General features: G+C 46.6%; 1 non-coding gene across 1 annotated transcript; it reads right to left on the bottom strand.

Annotated features, from left to right (window-relative positions):
* Positions 1 to 12,753: 12,753 nt before the first annotated feature.
* Positions 12,754 to 12,858, bottom strand: LOC142461945 (U6 spliceosomal RNA). The gene has a single exon (XR_012787108.1). It is a non-coding gene; the product is annotated as a U6 spliceosomal RNA (small nuclear RNA).
* Positions 12,859 to 15,213: the final 2,355 nt, after the last annotated feature.

Below are 15,213 nucleotides of genomic sequence, written 5' to 3'. Positions count from 1 at the left end.
TCAACCACCCTGACCTCATGACATAAACAAAGCATGTCCTCCAACCACAGCACAATGTGCATTCTTTTCCAGTACACCTGAGAAGATTCCCCAGAGTGGACCGTATGTTAGGCCACAAAGTAATTCTCCATACATTTTTAAAGCATTCAGACATCACAAAGCACCTTTTTTTGATAGCGGCCATATAAAATTGGAATAAAAATTATCAAGGATCAAGGGGAAAAAATCAAATACATGAAAATGGAATAGCACACTGGTTAAAAACTACGGAGAAATAGGAGGAATGAATAAAAATGTATTTCCTTGAATCAAGAATAAAAACCTGCAGTCCACCACCTTTCTAACACAGCTAAAGCAGTGCCCAGAGGACTCTTTATAGCAATAAACGCACACATCCCAAAGGAAGAACCCCAGTCAGCGTCTTAACATCTCCAACAATTAGAACAAGAGCAGCAAAATATGCTTACAGCCACTAGAAGAAGCTAAATAAACAATTAGAGCAGAACTAAACTAGACACAAAACAGAGCAATAATGGAAAAAATCAACACAAAACAAGAAGCTAATTCTTTGAAAGAATTAACAGGATCAACAAATCGTTGGCAGATTAGTCAGATTCAAAAGAACAAATATTGTATGAAACCACTGTTGTAAAAGATCGAGGAATGCTTTCCATATGAGAAGAAATATTCTTTTATGGTTACCAGAGATGGGAGGGGACAAGAGGCTAAAACTCCTGGCTAGAGGGTAAACAGATGTTTACTTGGGTGAAGTGGAAGGTAATAGATAGTAGGAGGGATGAAAGCAAATAATGGTGGTAACATAGAAGACACTCGGGGACGTGCAAGTGTTCAGGCAGCAGAAGTAAATATCTATACACACAGTCAGAAGCCAATATTTCCAGTGGGCGTCTGCGAGTAGATGCGTGGGTAGACATGCAGGCTGAGGGAATGTGGGAGGAGAGTGGGAGTTAAAAAGCAACAAAAGAAAAGAAAACCCTGTGGGATACAATCCCTCTCTGACATACCTGGGGTTGCCAAGAGTCTGAATCAGCCCAGAGGTAACTTGTTTCTATCCTAGGATTTAGACTAAAACTGGTGACAGTGCTCCTGAAAGACTGAACTCCCAAAGTGGGAGGAAACGAAAGAAAAAAAAAGAAAAGAAACAACAGTTTGCTATCAGAACATTGATAGCCACTTTTCTTTCAAGGAGCATATGAAAATAGCAACCTCAGGTGTCAACTGTACATACCCATGCAAGGTATAAAACGTGGTAGCCTGCCCATTTAGTTGTTAAGTCCACTTTGTATTTCCTGGTTCCCCTTTAACCGACTTTCCTCAGCCCTGGATGTACACCCACTCATCTGAAACGTTTTTTCAAAAGCACCGATGCTTGGCCCCCTCCGAAAATTCTGATTGAATTGTTCCGAGTTGGAACTTAGGCATAAATATATGCATATGAGGAGGCTTAAAAAATTCATGTAAAAATCCATTCTCTTTTTGTTACATGGAGATCACTCACCCATCTGCTTAGCCCTGTGTAGTGCTGTAAATTCCACAACTAGCCCAATGAGCCTACCCTTACGGTATGCGATGCTGTCACAGGCTGTTGAAATAGCTGTAACTCATATATTGTCCGTAATTAACCGGTGCCTTCCTTCTTGGGAGCCTGTCTCTTTTGAGTTCCTTCTTCTTGGGAAAGAATCCCACCACAGCAAGCGAGTATAGATCCTCTGACAGGATTAACAGGATCAACAAGTCCCTGGCAAATTAGTCAATCACAAGAGGACCAATACTGTGTTTGTCCCATCCTTGGAAAGTCCCATCCTTGGAATCACTCTGGAATGAAAGTACCCTATATAAGCTGGGTTTTTCAGCACAAAAAATGTGCTGAAAAATCGGGGTTTGGCTTATACACAGGTCAGTGCTACCCCAGTGAGGTGTAACATCTTACAGGTGACTGCTGTTCCTCTGCTGTTCATTCAAAGCCCCGCTGACACTGCAGGGCTTTGAATGTTTGTTTACGCACATCTAACCAATCAGAGCCGTCCTATGACGTGGACAGTTCCAATTCGCAGAAGCACCCATAGTGATTCTCTTACACTGGCAGCTGAACTGGTAAGGATGTGTCTGTGGCTGCGCTCCATCTTTCCCCTCTGGTCTCTGTGTTAATTCACATCCTGCATTTCCCACCCTAGGCTTATAATCGAGTCAATCAGTTTTTCTGGTTTCCCAGGTAATAATTAGGTACCTCGGCTTATACTAGGGTCAGCTTATATTCGAGTATATATGGTACTTTGCTCAAGGAACCAAAAGAGGCCCAGAAAGATGTTACAAGGCCAACTCCACACATGTGCAAGGGAGCAGGTTCATAAACCATTTCCTGGTCAAGACTCATAACCCCACCTTAATGCATATTCATGCCCAAGCATCAGAAATCTGTTACATATTCACAATTTTCTCAATGTGCCTCCTGGTGTAAAATTGCAAGTACCTTTTTTTTAGGATCTTGTCCTGGTGGCTCTCGTCCACCTTGCTCTTTGCTTGATCAATCAAAGTAAAGCATTCCTTTCTCACTTCATCCAGCTGTTTGATCCTCCGCTACACCAAGCTAGTCTTGGGTTGGTAATACCATATCCCCATAAAGTATACATACATGCATATGCATACATACATACCCACACACATTTATATATATATTTTTTCCCAACTTTCAAAGTGATTCTGATATGCAGCTGGGTTGAGAACCACTACTTTTTATTTCTGTTTGAAAAATCGAACTTTCAAAATAGTGAAGCCTGGATCCAACCCCCCGTGATCCTGATTTATTTAATCTGTTGTAGTAACAAGTCGCTGATAGTGTGACGCTCCCCCAGGGAGTCAGATGTCCATCCAGGGTTGAGAAGAATTCATGGAGACTCTGCTCAGCTCCCAGGCCCGAGAAATGACACATGGACACCAGAACGTAGGGAAGGATGGCCTCACATTCTGAAAGGTCCCACTGTCAACCTCAAAGCCAACCCTCACAGTGATGGGTTCAGCTGAATGCTGTTTAAAATGTAAAATTCCTGCCAGTTGGGCAAGGGGGAGGGGGTGGGTGGTGGGCTGAGAATTTACTATTGAACTTGTATTCCTTAGATTCTTGTCATTGGAATGCCTTTTCTGCCAGCATTTAGCCAAGCTCCAGCACCCTCACAGTGGGGCTCTGCAGGAGGTAAAGTGTGCTGTGGAGATGTCCAAGACAAAACAGAAAGGTTCCTGGTGCCACAGTTAGTAAAGCACTTTGTCCAAAGGCCAGTAGGAGATTCTGCGAACTAAGTCAACAGCAATGAAGGACAGGAAAAGAAAATTCTTGAACAAAAAGAACTCAGCACCGAAAAGTATGTGGTACAAAGAAATCATCAGACAACCCCCTACACACACACACAAATACACAAGGCACAACAAAATAAAAGCAGTAAATTCATACTTATCAATTGTCTTCTAAGAAAACCGCCAAACTCGCCCTCAATGAGTCCATGCTAGCCCATAGTGACCCAATAGAACAGGGCCCTGGTGAGTTTCTGAGACTGTGCCTTTCATGGGAGTAGAAAGGGCCGTTTTTCTCCCTCAGACAAAAGATGAGCTGATCGGGTCCTGGAAAGATTAATACCCTCAGAAACTCTGTATAGGACACCAAGGCAAATATATGACTCAGCAATCTCACGTGACGTACAGAGTCTAGAGAAATAAGAGCCATGCACATCCAAGCTCATCCTCAGTAAAACAGATGCGAACGATGTAAGTGTTCTCTCAGAGTAAAAGAGCCCTACTCACAACAGTAAAAAAAGATGTCAACAACTGAAGTCTCAGCCGTGAGTGGATGGATAAACAGACTCTGGTGCACGAGCACAGGGAATACTATTCAAATGTAAGGAATTCCGATGAATCCGCAAAACTTCTCATAACCCGGACGACCCTGAAGGACATTCTAGTGTCCCCAGTCACAGAAAGGTGTGCGCACAGAAAGAAGCTTTTCTTAGATGATCACCAGGACGGGGGGGGGGGGGGGGGGGGAATCACGGAATCGAGGGTAGACAGGATTACAAAGGAGATCCTTCACGTGCAAAAATAAAGCAAACAGAAGGGTGGCCATGGGACCCACCAGCGTCTCCCCGGGAGAGTGATCGGCCAATCTGTTTCCTTCCAAATTCTGGGTAGCACCTCTAGTGCAAAAGCGCTCTCGGTTCGCTCTGGAAGCCTTGTCTCTTTCAGCATCAGTTCCTTAGCGATCTCCCCTTTTTCCGGGCATTTCTGTCTGTCTGTAGACAGGACTGATGGGGCATCAGTAACGTAACAAATAAACCCCGCTTCCCAGATAGGGCGCCACCTACAGACCCGAAGGCTTAGGATTCCCACACGCACCTTTAGTAGGCACACTTGAGGCTTTCCAGAACGTTCTCCTAACTTCCACAGACTGCATTTTCACGTGATCTATCGTCCCAGCCGCTACTTTCTCACCTTTCACGGTTTACCCAGCTCTCTGCAACCTGGCATCTGAACTCACCAAGGCAGCCCGTGTTAGGGCACCGAACACAGTCACCCTTCCGTCCAAAGGGCCACGTGCAGCCCATCTCTGGCTTGACTCAGGTGGCGATTTCCTCCTAAACCCTCCCTTTCCACTCTCTCCCCTGGTTCTCCGACCTCCTCCAGCCCTTCCCCACCTTCCCCAGGCGCAACCTCTTCTACTTCTCCGTCCTCATTTGTACGTGAGCTTCCTCCGGCCCCGGTCAAGCAGCAGATGAAGAGACAAAGAAAAGTCGTTGTACGGCAGTATACACACACTGAGCTTAATTTTTCATGATTTCCTGGTACTCAGTTTTATTAAGAAACCGTCGTTTCTTTAACCATTTCCCTACCCGAGGACATTTCAGTTTGTCTTCTCCAACTTTTTTTTAGTGTACTGTTATGCTCAGTCCTGCAGTCAGTGTTCTGGGGGACACTGCACAGTTCATTCCTACAGCAGGGCGCCTGGACCAAGGGATGTGTCTCTTTTTCATGGTTATACTTATCTCCAGATTGCTCTTTTAAAAAAGCGTTTAAACTAGTCTCTCCCAACAACGGGTGGAAATATCTGTCTTCCCACACCTCCGACCCGTGGACCTCGTCCCCCGGGAAAATGCTTGGAAATAATGATGTGGATATGCCATGCCTTAACGCGCTGCCTTGGGTTGGGGCGCGTGAGGGCCGATGAAGAAGGATGTGCTGCTCCTCATGTGCGTTCTCCGAAGACCAGGGGACACGGCAGGCTGCTGGCTACCAGCACTCTCCCGCCCTCCCTTGGCTTGGACCGTGAGAAGATCTCACCACCAGACAGACCTGGCTTCGCCTGGAATGCCTGTCTCTGGTGACCAGAAAAGGTGGGGAAACCACCAGGGATGGGAGTCATCTCCCTGCTTAGGAAACAGCCTTCCACTCCTCCAAGACCAGCTTCTCCAAGACACACCATATATTTCTTCTTGCCTCCACCCTGGACTGGTGCCCACTTCAAGGTCTTAGGCCAATCCCATCAGAACTGCATTGTGCCGACCTCCGAGCTGAGAACTGTGTCCAGGAGTGGGCTGACCCTAATACCTCTCATGTCCCTGGGAAAAATGCTGTTTCAAGTTCACAGTTCACTAACTAGGAATGGGGTCATCACACCACAATTAAGGCACAGGTGACAGGTGGGCTGGAACTGGACAAAGCTGCTACCTGCTTGTGGGAGACTCCCAGGAAGAAAGGAACCAGACAGGTGCTTCCTGCCATTTTCGGTAGGTAGGGAGAGGATTAAGGAGCCCTGGTGGGGTAATGGTCACTCGTTGATGTTGCTATCTACAGGGCAGCCGTTCAAAACCATCAATTGCTCCAAGGGAGAAAGATGAGGCTTTCTACTCCCATAAAGAGTTACAGTCTTGGAAGCCCAGAGGGGCATTCCACCCTGTCCAATGGGGTCACTATGAGTCAGAATGGCCTTGATGTCAGTGAGCAGGGAGAGGATTAAGAGCAGATTTGAGTCTCTGATACAGATTCCTATCAGAGGTTTAGAGTCAACTTCCTCTCGCAGCCTAAGAGCTCTGCAAAGCAACAAGGACGCTTCTTTTTTTGTTCATTGTCATTTCCCACAAGTCCCGGAACAGGGCCTGGCACATCATAGGTGCACAGCAAAAAAAAATTTGTGAAGTTAAAGTTCTGAATCGTAGGGAGGACGAACCTCTGCAGCTCATCCGGAGACCCACCATCCGCAGGGAGCCCCAAGTTCAGAACACTTGAATGAAAAGAAACGCTTTCTTCCAAGACAGCAGTTCTCAACCTGTGGGCCGTGACCCCTCTGGGGGGTCGAATGACCCTTCCACAGGGGTCACCTGATATGTAACAGTAGCAAAATGACAGATCTGAAGTAGCAACAAAAATAATTTTATGGTTGCAGGGGGGGGGGCTCACCACAACATGAACGGTACTAAAGGGTCGCGGCACTAGGAAGGTTGAGAACCACTGCTCTAAGATGTGCTTAAGCCCAAATGAAGCTGCTCACTTCAGATTAAGAAGGAAGCACAAGTTAGTCGGTGCTTGCTTTGCTTCTTCAAGGCTGGGGAAGAGGGGCTGCACCCATTCCAGATTCTCAGCATTCCTGGCCCACCAAGCAGTGGGCTCACCCTGCAGGGCTCACCACAGGAGTACCATGGGAGTGCTGGGGATGGTCCAGGCACAGGGCCCTTCTCCTTCATCGTCTCTAATCCCAGGAGCCTTGAAAGGAACATTTTTAAGCCCCTGTGAATTCCTCTTGACGTTGACATACCACAGAGGAGATGAGGTTGATCAAGAAATCCCATAACCATGGCTGCTTTCTCTCTGAGTCTGCGCTGCCTCATCTGCCCTGGCAGCTCCAGCATCGAACACGGTGTCTGACATGGGCAGGTCCTTAGGAAGTCACTTGTGAAATGCTGAGTGAATGAGCAGCTCTAAACCTAGCCATTGATTTCACCCCAAATCCGAACCCCCACCCGTTCCATGGGAGAAAGTTGTGACTGGCTGCCCCCATAGGAGTTCCGGACTCAGCAATCCTCCAGAGACTCGAGATGAATCAGAATCAATTCAAGGGCAATGGATTATGGGCTGAGTCGGTTCCCGGGGTGGTGCAAATGGCTTACACATTTGACTCTAGCTGAAAGGTTGGTGGTTCAAATCCACCTCCGGGGGGCCTCAGAGCCAAGGCAGGGCAATTGTGCTAGGGGAAAAGGGCTAGCCATTTAAACATAGTCTAGAGTGCCCCGCTTAGTAAAACTTAAACAGGACAAAGACAGAACACAGATAATCTTCCAGATGAGGGAAACCATCAGCATGCGGGTGGTGGAGTCCGAAGACTCACAGCCATGGTGGAGTTCATTACCTGCTAGAGAACAAAGGGACTCATCACTCATGTCGACGATGCACGAGGTTGTGACAGGTGATGGGTACTGTCCATCACGGTGGAAGCCAGGATTGCAGAAGTGGGGAAAAGGGCTGGGAGTGGGGCACATACCCAATTGCAGATTTGAAAAGGTCACAGGACTAGTTCTGGGCCTTTGACCATCTGCCAACCTGGTGGCTGGAATATGACTCATGATCATGAGACCTTGAATCAGAGGCACCTGGTAACTCTAAGACAACACCAAACTCTTAATCTTTACCTTCACTTAGATAGTACTGTCTGATTAGCTACTTGGGTCAATGCCCAGGCGAGCTCCCTAGTTCTCTGTGTTAGCATCATCTCTGTACTAGTTCATCCGCCTTCAGGCGTACTCCTCCTGGGGTAACATTGCCGGCTTAATGGTCAGCAGGCACTGGGAAGTCACATGAAGAACTCAGATGGTGTCTGATCTGGTGTCTGTCAGGGCTCCCACCGTAGCCTCCAACCATCCACAAACCAAGTGCCTTGGAATTTAAGCTCCAGTGTACAATCTGCTTCTAAAACTCACCTAGTGAGGAGCCGATGGAGCAAAGTTCTGCTTGAGTGAAAATCAACTTGATGGCATTTTACGTTTAATGTGCTGAGCAGCTCACAGGCCATGATCATCTCCAGAGTCCCTGTGAAAGCGCACCCTAAATAAATAGCAGTGGGTCCATTACTGCATCAACAGAGCTGGACCGATGTGCTCCCCCTGCAACATGGACCACCCCCGCATGACCTCCTGTTGGCCCGGGCCAGTGGAACGTGTCAGGGACAGAATGAAAATATGTCCCTTCCCTGGCACAAACAGGGGAGTCTGGCCTATGAGCTGTGATCATTTGACCCCAGTGAGACTTTTTTCAGGGCAAATATTTCTAGGAAATTTTGAGTCCCTACAAAGGTTTTCTAGGATACAGATGGACAATAAATCCAAATATTCTTCGTCTTGGGCTAAGCTAGTTAGGGCAATGTCAACCTCATGCGGGAAACATTTCTGCACTGGGTGGCCGGACGAGCTTTGCCATCCCTGGCTGTGCCAAATGAGGGTACTGCCTCTCTGTGCCTGCAGGAAAGACAAATGCCCTCCACGTGCAGGAACCGCGGAAGCTGGTTGACTTTGTCACTTGAGGGAATCCGAGGCAGGCCGGGTCTCTGGGGAATCTTTCTATCGCCCTTCTGACTCACAGTTAACCGGCTGACAAAGCGGATTTGATTTGGGGTGGAACTGTTTGGGATCATTAATCTTTTTTTCTCTTATAGTCCTTTTTTAAAACGAGGCATTCTGAGCAGCGATCAAAGAAAAGATCTCCCCTATTGTCTGATTAGATAGGTCAGGAGAGCTAGTTTTGCTCTCCGGAATTTTTTTTTTTTTTTTGGCTTGTCCATTCTGAGTGATAGGGCAGTGATGAAGTGTTGCTAAGCAACACGTCACCTCACTCTTCAAAATGAAGCAAGCTCATCATCACCTAGCAACACTGCTGCCTGATCCTGACTCACCATGATAAACAGAACCCAGGCAGTGTTTTCTGATAGGTCTGTCTTCGCTTCCCAGTGCTGCTGTAACCGACGGGGAAGAAAGGTCAAGGAAGTGCTGGAGTGAACGAGTTTATTTTCTCACCATTGAGGGGGGTGGACAACTGAACTTGGGGAGTGGTCCCGGGGGGAGGTCCTTCCTTGTCTCAGCAGTCCAGCAATCTTTGGCGGCCTTGGGTTGGTAGACTCACTCGCCTGCCTGCTGACCAGCTAGACGGCCCTCTCCCTGTTTGGGCTTGCTTCTGTGTCTAATCTGCTCTTTGTACAGCCCAGAAACGATTAGGTTTAAGGCACACCTTACAGTGGTATGGCCTCATTAACATAAAAAGAAAGGCCTATTCTCAATGGGATTATATCCATCAGTACAGGGATTAGGATCACAGCACATCCTTGGGGGGTGGCAGTCCACCCCCTAGCAAGGCCTACAGGAAGGTTTCTGGCACTGACTCGGCCCCAGATCTGTCTGCGAGCAGTGCTCCTTAGAAGCCAGGATGGTGAGGTTTCATCTCCTGGACTTTGGGCCTGATGTCAGGGGAGCCCCATCGCCAGAAAGTGACGTCATGCTTGGGGAAGTAGAGCGTCTGCAAAAGAAAGAAAGACTGTCGACGCGATGGATGGACACAGTGGCCGCAACGAACAATAGGTTCAACCATCACAACTGTGAGGCGGGCACACAGAACCCGCTGGGCAGCACCGAATCACCGCAGCAGTGACGACCTGCTTCCTTGCCCGGTGCTGTAGATACACGGGTAGAAAGATGAGGCCTCTGTCTTCAGTGAGAGTAGAGTCTAGTTTGAGAGGAAGCTGTGGAAACAGATTAGGACACTACAATGCCGTCATCGCCAGTGTACAGAAATAGAGAGCCGCATCACCTGAAACAATGGGCGCCTGACTTCTTCTTCACAGGGAGGGCACTGGCTCCATTTGATCAACTTCTGGAGTAGGGTGCGATCCCTGAAGATGTCGTCAGGGAGAAACCTGGGAGTAGGAATGGACATTTTGGACGAGGAAGGCAAGGCGAGGAAGCGATGAGAAATTTTAGGTAGAGAAGAGTTTAAAGAGTGATGTGGTGGTTGAACTACTGAAATGTAAGATATGTGGACAAAGTGCCAATTTAACTATTAAAAAAGATTAATGTGGATTTAAAGTACTTTGCTTTAAGGGCCCATTTCCCATGCCCTTGAACCTTTAGCAAATATGATGCTACTCCCAGTCGCTTCCTGTTTACTGTGACTCTGAAGGAGGTGGTCAAAGAGAAGGGCTCCAATCTTGCCTGGTTGGCGGCAGGGACAAATCAAGGATCCGCCATACATTGTAAAGGTAAGAACGCTGGACGCTGGGGCACAGTCCTTGGGAATACAGGTTTCCTCCCCTGAAAACTCAGAGAACTCTTGCAAAGGATGCTGACTTCCACACTCCAAGCAACTGTGTAACAGGATCAGTCAGACCCACAGTGGAGGTGAGAAGGCTGCTAATTCTCTAGGAGAGCCAGGCAAGGAACACAGAGGAGGAGACTCCTAGCTAGCTCCCAGAGAAGGAGGTCCTGGGGAGCTACTGATGAAAAGGGGCAGGAGCTAAGCAGAAGAGAGCAGGGACTTGGACCATCTGCAAATTGGCTTCCCAAATCTTGGAAAATAGAGACACTGTTATAAGAGAGATACGGCTCTGTTTAGTAAGGAGTAGGGCAAAGGGGGTGGGTGGGGGGAATTCAGAGATGATATCTACTGAAAAGATAGTTATATTTTTCTCTAACTTCAAATCTCACAATGAGCATGACTGTATTAGGCCAGGCTGACTAGAGAGACAATTCCAGTGACACTCACATATGAGAGGTACTCCGAAAAAAACCAGAATTGTGCCGAGTGAAGCAGAGCTTTTGTAGGACACGTTTCCTGCTAGGCAAGCATCGAGCAACTCGCTCTGAGTTAGTGCACCCAGTGGCATCCTCTGGGAGGGTTCTCACTGGTTACAGTGAATTATTTCGTAAAAGAAGTTCTGCTCAAACCTCATTTTTTGTGATGACTGATTTAAAAAAACAGCATACGGTTGTGAAATTTTGCTTTCTGCTTGGGAAAAATGCTGCAGAAACTGCTGTGATGTTGAACACAGCTTACAAGGGAAGCGCTATAGGAAATACTCAAGTGTGTGAGTGGTTTTCCTGCTTCAAATAAGGTGAAATGTCGATTGATGACAAACCTCATTCTGGATGTCTGTCAACTTCCCAAAGGGATGAAAATGTCAACCCCTAGTGCATTTGGAGTTCGCTCCACCAGGTCAGACTGTTAATTGAGCTTTCTATTTAGAGGCTCTGAAAAGAGTGGATAACAGTGTACAACCAAAAAGGCCTGATTTGTGGCAGACGGGGGACTGGTTTTGCCACCACAACAATGCACCTGCTCGCACAGTCATCTCAGCATGCCAAATTTTTGCCAAAAAAAAAAAAAGAGCATGCCTCTTTTGCCCCACACACCTGACTCACCTGACCTCACTCCATGTGACTTCTCTATGCTTCCAAGAATGGAAAGGAACATTAAAGGACAGTGATTTGATGACATAAAAAGGTGAAGGAAAAATGGGGGAGGTGTTAACAGCCATCCAAACAGATGAGTTTGAAAATGCTTCCAAGAATGGAATCACAGATTTGACAAATATATTAAGTGTAATGGCGAGAACTATGAAGGTGATAAGGTTGTTTTGTAAAAAAAATTTTAATATATAATTGAAAAAAATAATTCTGGGTTTTTTTGGGGGGGTACCCCCTCATATGTATAAGAAAGAGCTTTATATCAAAAGAGTAATTGTACATTAAAAAACATCCCAGCCTAGTCCAGATCAAGTCCATAAGTCTGATATTCACCTATAAGTCTGGTTCTAGTCCATAAATCCCTCTTCAGACTCATGCAGCACATGCAATGATGCACAATGCATGAAGAACACAGGCTGGTGGGTGCGAAGTCCTGTGGATCCAGTGGCAGTGGATGTATCTCCAGGGCTCTCGAAGGTCTCAGGGTGGCTCCACGGGGTTAGTCAACAGGATGGTGAAAGCAGAGAGGAGAGGGAGAGAGAGAGAGGCTGGCTTCCAGTGAGCCATTTATGTGGGCTGCCCTCCAGCCAAGGTGCTACCTGATTGACATCCGACACTCCACTCAAAAGTTCCTACGGTAGCCATGTTGACACAAAAACCTTAGCCATCACAATGGCCTTGTCTACCTTTAAAATGGTCACCTTGTCCAGAAATAGATGATTGGTAGATGCTAGATGTTAGATACTAAAAGATAGGCAGATAGACAGATAGATAGACAGATGGACAGACAGATAGATAGACGGACAGACAGACAGACAGACAGACAACTAAGAAAAACCCATTACAGTCTCTCTAGAAGAAAGCCTGTCTAAGAATAGTCTCAGCTGTCCGAGGGAGATCAGATGCAGATTATGGAACACTGGAGGGCTTGCAGCAGATACAGCTTTGCAAACTGTGCTCTCTCCTTCCTCAAGCAGATTTTAGAAGCATTTGTATTGTTGATTTTTTAACAGATTTATTGGTACTTCATCCCTATATCATACAATTCAACAGTTCACTTGTATCGAAAAGAGGTGTACAGTCATCATAATCAATTTTAGACCATTTTCTTCTTCCTTGGACTCATTGTTTTTAACATAATTATTTTCTTTGTGGTGAAAACATACACAACAAAATATTCCCCAATGCAACCACTTCTGCATGTATAATTCAGTGCCATTGGTTATTTGTTGAAATCCTTTTCCAAATTATTAAAAGTATGGGACGTGTCGTGAGTTTGTACATTATCCTTGCTCGAGGGCCACACAGATCTTCTCTGTATTGTTCCAATTTCAGTATATGCACTGTCTAAGCGAGCATGCATTTATATTGTTACTATCTTGCTTGCTTCTATAATTTTGTGAGAGAGAAAAACAAAAGCAAGCTTACTTTTCTTCAGAAAGGTGAGTGATACCTCATTTAGTTGGAATTTCCTGAGCCTGCAGCAGCATGTCAGGTTTACTGCTTTGTTTCTGAATACCATAAGCTCGGGGGGGGGGGGGGGGAGGGTTTTTTTTTTTTAAGTGGTAGTGCTGAATCCCTAGAAAATGTGCTTGATCTATTGAACGAGCCAGGCCCTGGGGAATGGGTGTGTTCCATGTGTCTGCACATGTCTGTCTGTGGGGCTCCCTGCTTCTGCTGTAATCAAAGGGCACCGAGTGGAGTCTTGTATTTAGGCAAACACTTCTGGAAGAATTCCTGAAGGGAAAGTGAGAGCAAGAGAGAGAGAGAGAGAGAGAGAGAGAGAGAGAGAGAGAGAGAGAGAGAGAGAGAGAGAGAGAGAGAGAGAGAGAGGACAGAAAGGGAGCGAGAGAACTTGAACAGACAGTATGGCGGTGGGTGATGGTGTTGGAAAAGTTCCCTCTTAAAGAGATAATGAAGATGATAGCGAGGAAGCAGACTCTCCTTTCCACCCATCGCTCCCAGAAGCAGTTGGGCACATTTGGAAAGGCCGAGAGGGCAAGGTTTGCCGCCACGCAGAATAATGTGCCCGTGGACTCCGAGAGGGTGGCCCGAGGAGGAGTCTGGAGGGGATGTGATGGTCTGTGGCTTGGGTGCATTCAGCTGCCTGGAAAAGGTCCTTGTGGGCACAGCAGACAGAAGGCGAGCCTCTAGGGAATATTCAGGAGACATCCCGGTCATGCCATGGTGTGCAATCGCAAGAGCAGCAGTTTGAAAGATGGGGCTGTCTTCTCCCATAAAGTTTCGTGGCCTTGGAAACCCACAGGAGCAGTTCCACCCTGACCTACTGGGTTGCCATTGTTCAGCCTTGACTCTATGGAAGTGAATTTGATTGGTTGGTTGACTTGGTGGTATAGAGGGTTATGTGTTGAGCCACTAGCTACAAGGTCAGCAGTTGGGATCCCCTAGCCACTCTGCAGACAAAAATGAGGCTGCCTGCTCCCATGAAAAGCTTTACCATCTCAGGAAACACGGGGAGCAGTTCCACCCAGTCTCGAAGGCAGTGGGTTTGGTTTGGCAGTGAACATTAAATAAGAAGAGCCACCGTGCATATGAGTGTTTCCAGAGGGAATACATGCATGGGTGAGTTGGCGGAATAAATCCAATCCTCCTCATGTCCCAGTCTCACTAATCCACACACAGCCCATCTGCCCTGCAGGAACCAAACTGTTCGTTTTGCAGCGAAATGTTAATAGTAGCTCTGTTGTGCTAGTATAGATCATGGGCTGGGCCACAGGCATGGCTGTCCTGTGAGTGATTGACTCCAGAATCTTCCAACAGATCCCACCTTTGGCAAAGTGAGGTGGTACAGCAAGGAAGGAGCCTGGGATTAAAGGTGGGCCATTGAGTGACGGCCATGTTCTCTCCACTGGGTGGCCTCTGCTAAACCTGAACTCTGTGCTACCAGTCACTGGGAAGGACGGGTCAATGAGGAATTGTTCACACCAAACTGAACTGGTAAGTCAGAACGCTGACTTACTGATTTACAGAAGCAGAATAGATCTATCACCCATAGGCCTTGCCCAAGAGCTTTCTGAAATTGTCCTTCAAATGTGAAGGTAACAGGTAGACATCCTCCGGTATCACAAGGAATCAGCCACCAAGAATCCTTTAAAAAATATAGTTCAAAATGAAGTCCAGTCAAGAGATGAATCAAAATTTTAAACATGAAAGAGAAGCCATGTTTTTTAAAAAGATGGTAAAGAAAGATAATACCACTTATGTCAAGAATTGAGACTGTACTCCTGTAGAAATCACTGCTTCAGAATAAAGTGTAAATAAAGAAACCTCACAGCTTCAACCTAGTAGACTTGGGAAGTTGGGAGAGTGAAGGGCGGAGGAGGAAATACAGGTGTATATTCTATAACAGGGCATTAGTAGCTAATTTCTAACCTTAAAACATTTAAAAATAAGCATTAGTTGCCATTAAATCAATTCTGACTCATGGCAACCCCACGTGTGTCAGCATACAATAGTTGTGTGTGTGTGTGTGTGTGTGTGTGTGTGTGTGTTGTAACCCATATGAATGTTTTTTGGTTTTTTTTCCATTTCGGAAGTAGATCATCAAGACTTTCTTCCTGTGGGTCCCGCCTACGGGTGGACTCAAACTCCCCGTCTATCAGTTAGCAAGTTGCAGTTTAAGGGCATTAACTGTTTGCACCACCAAGAATTCCCTTAAGATAATGACCAACAGAGCACACAGGAGCAGATG

The sequence above is a fragment of the Tenrec ecaudatus genome, chromosome 11 (assembly GCF_050624435.1).
Source record: "Tenrec ecaudatus isolate mTenEca1 chromosome 11, mTenEca1.hap1, whole genome shotgun sequence".
In the NCBI taxonomy this organism is placed as follows: domain Eukaryota; kingdom Metazoa; phylum Chordata; class Mammalia; order Afrosoricida; family Tenrecidae; genus Tenrec; species Tenrec ecaudatus.
This window is presented reverse-complemented; position numbering and strand designations above follow the sequence as displayed.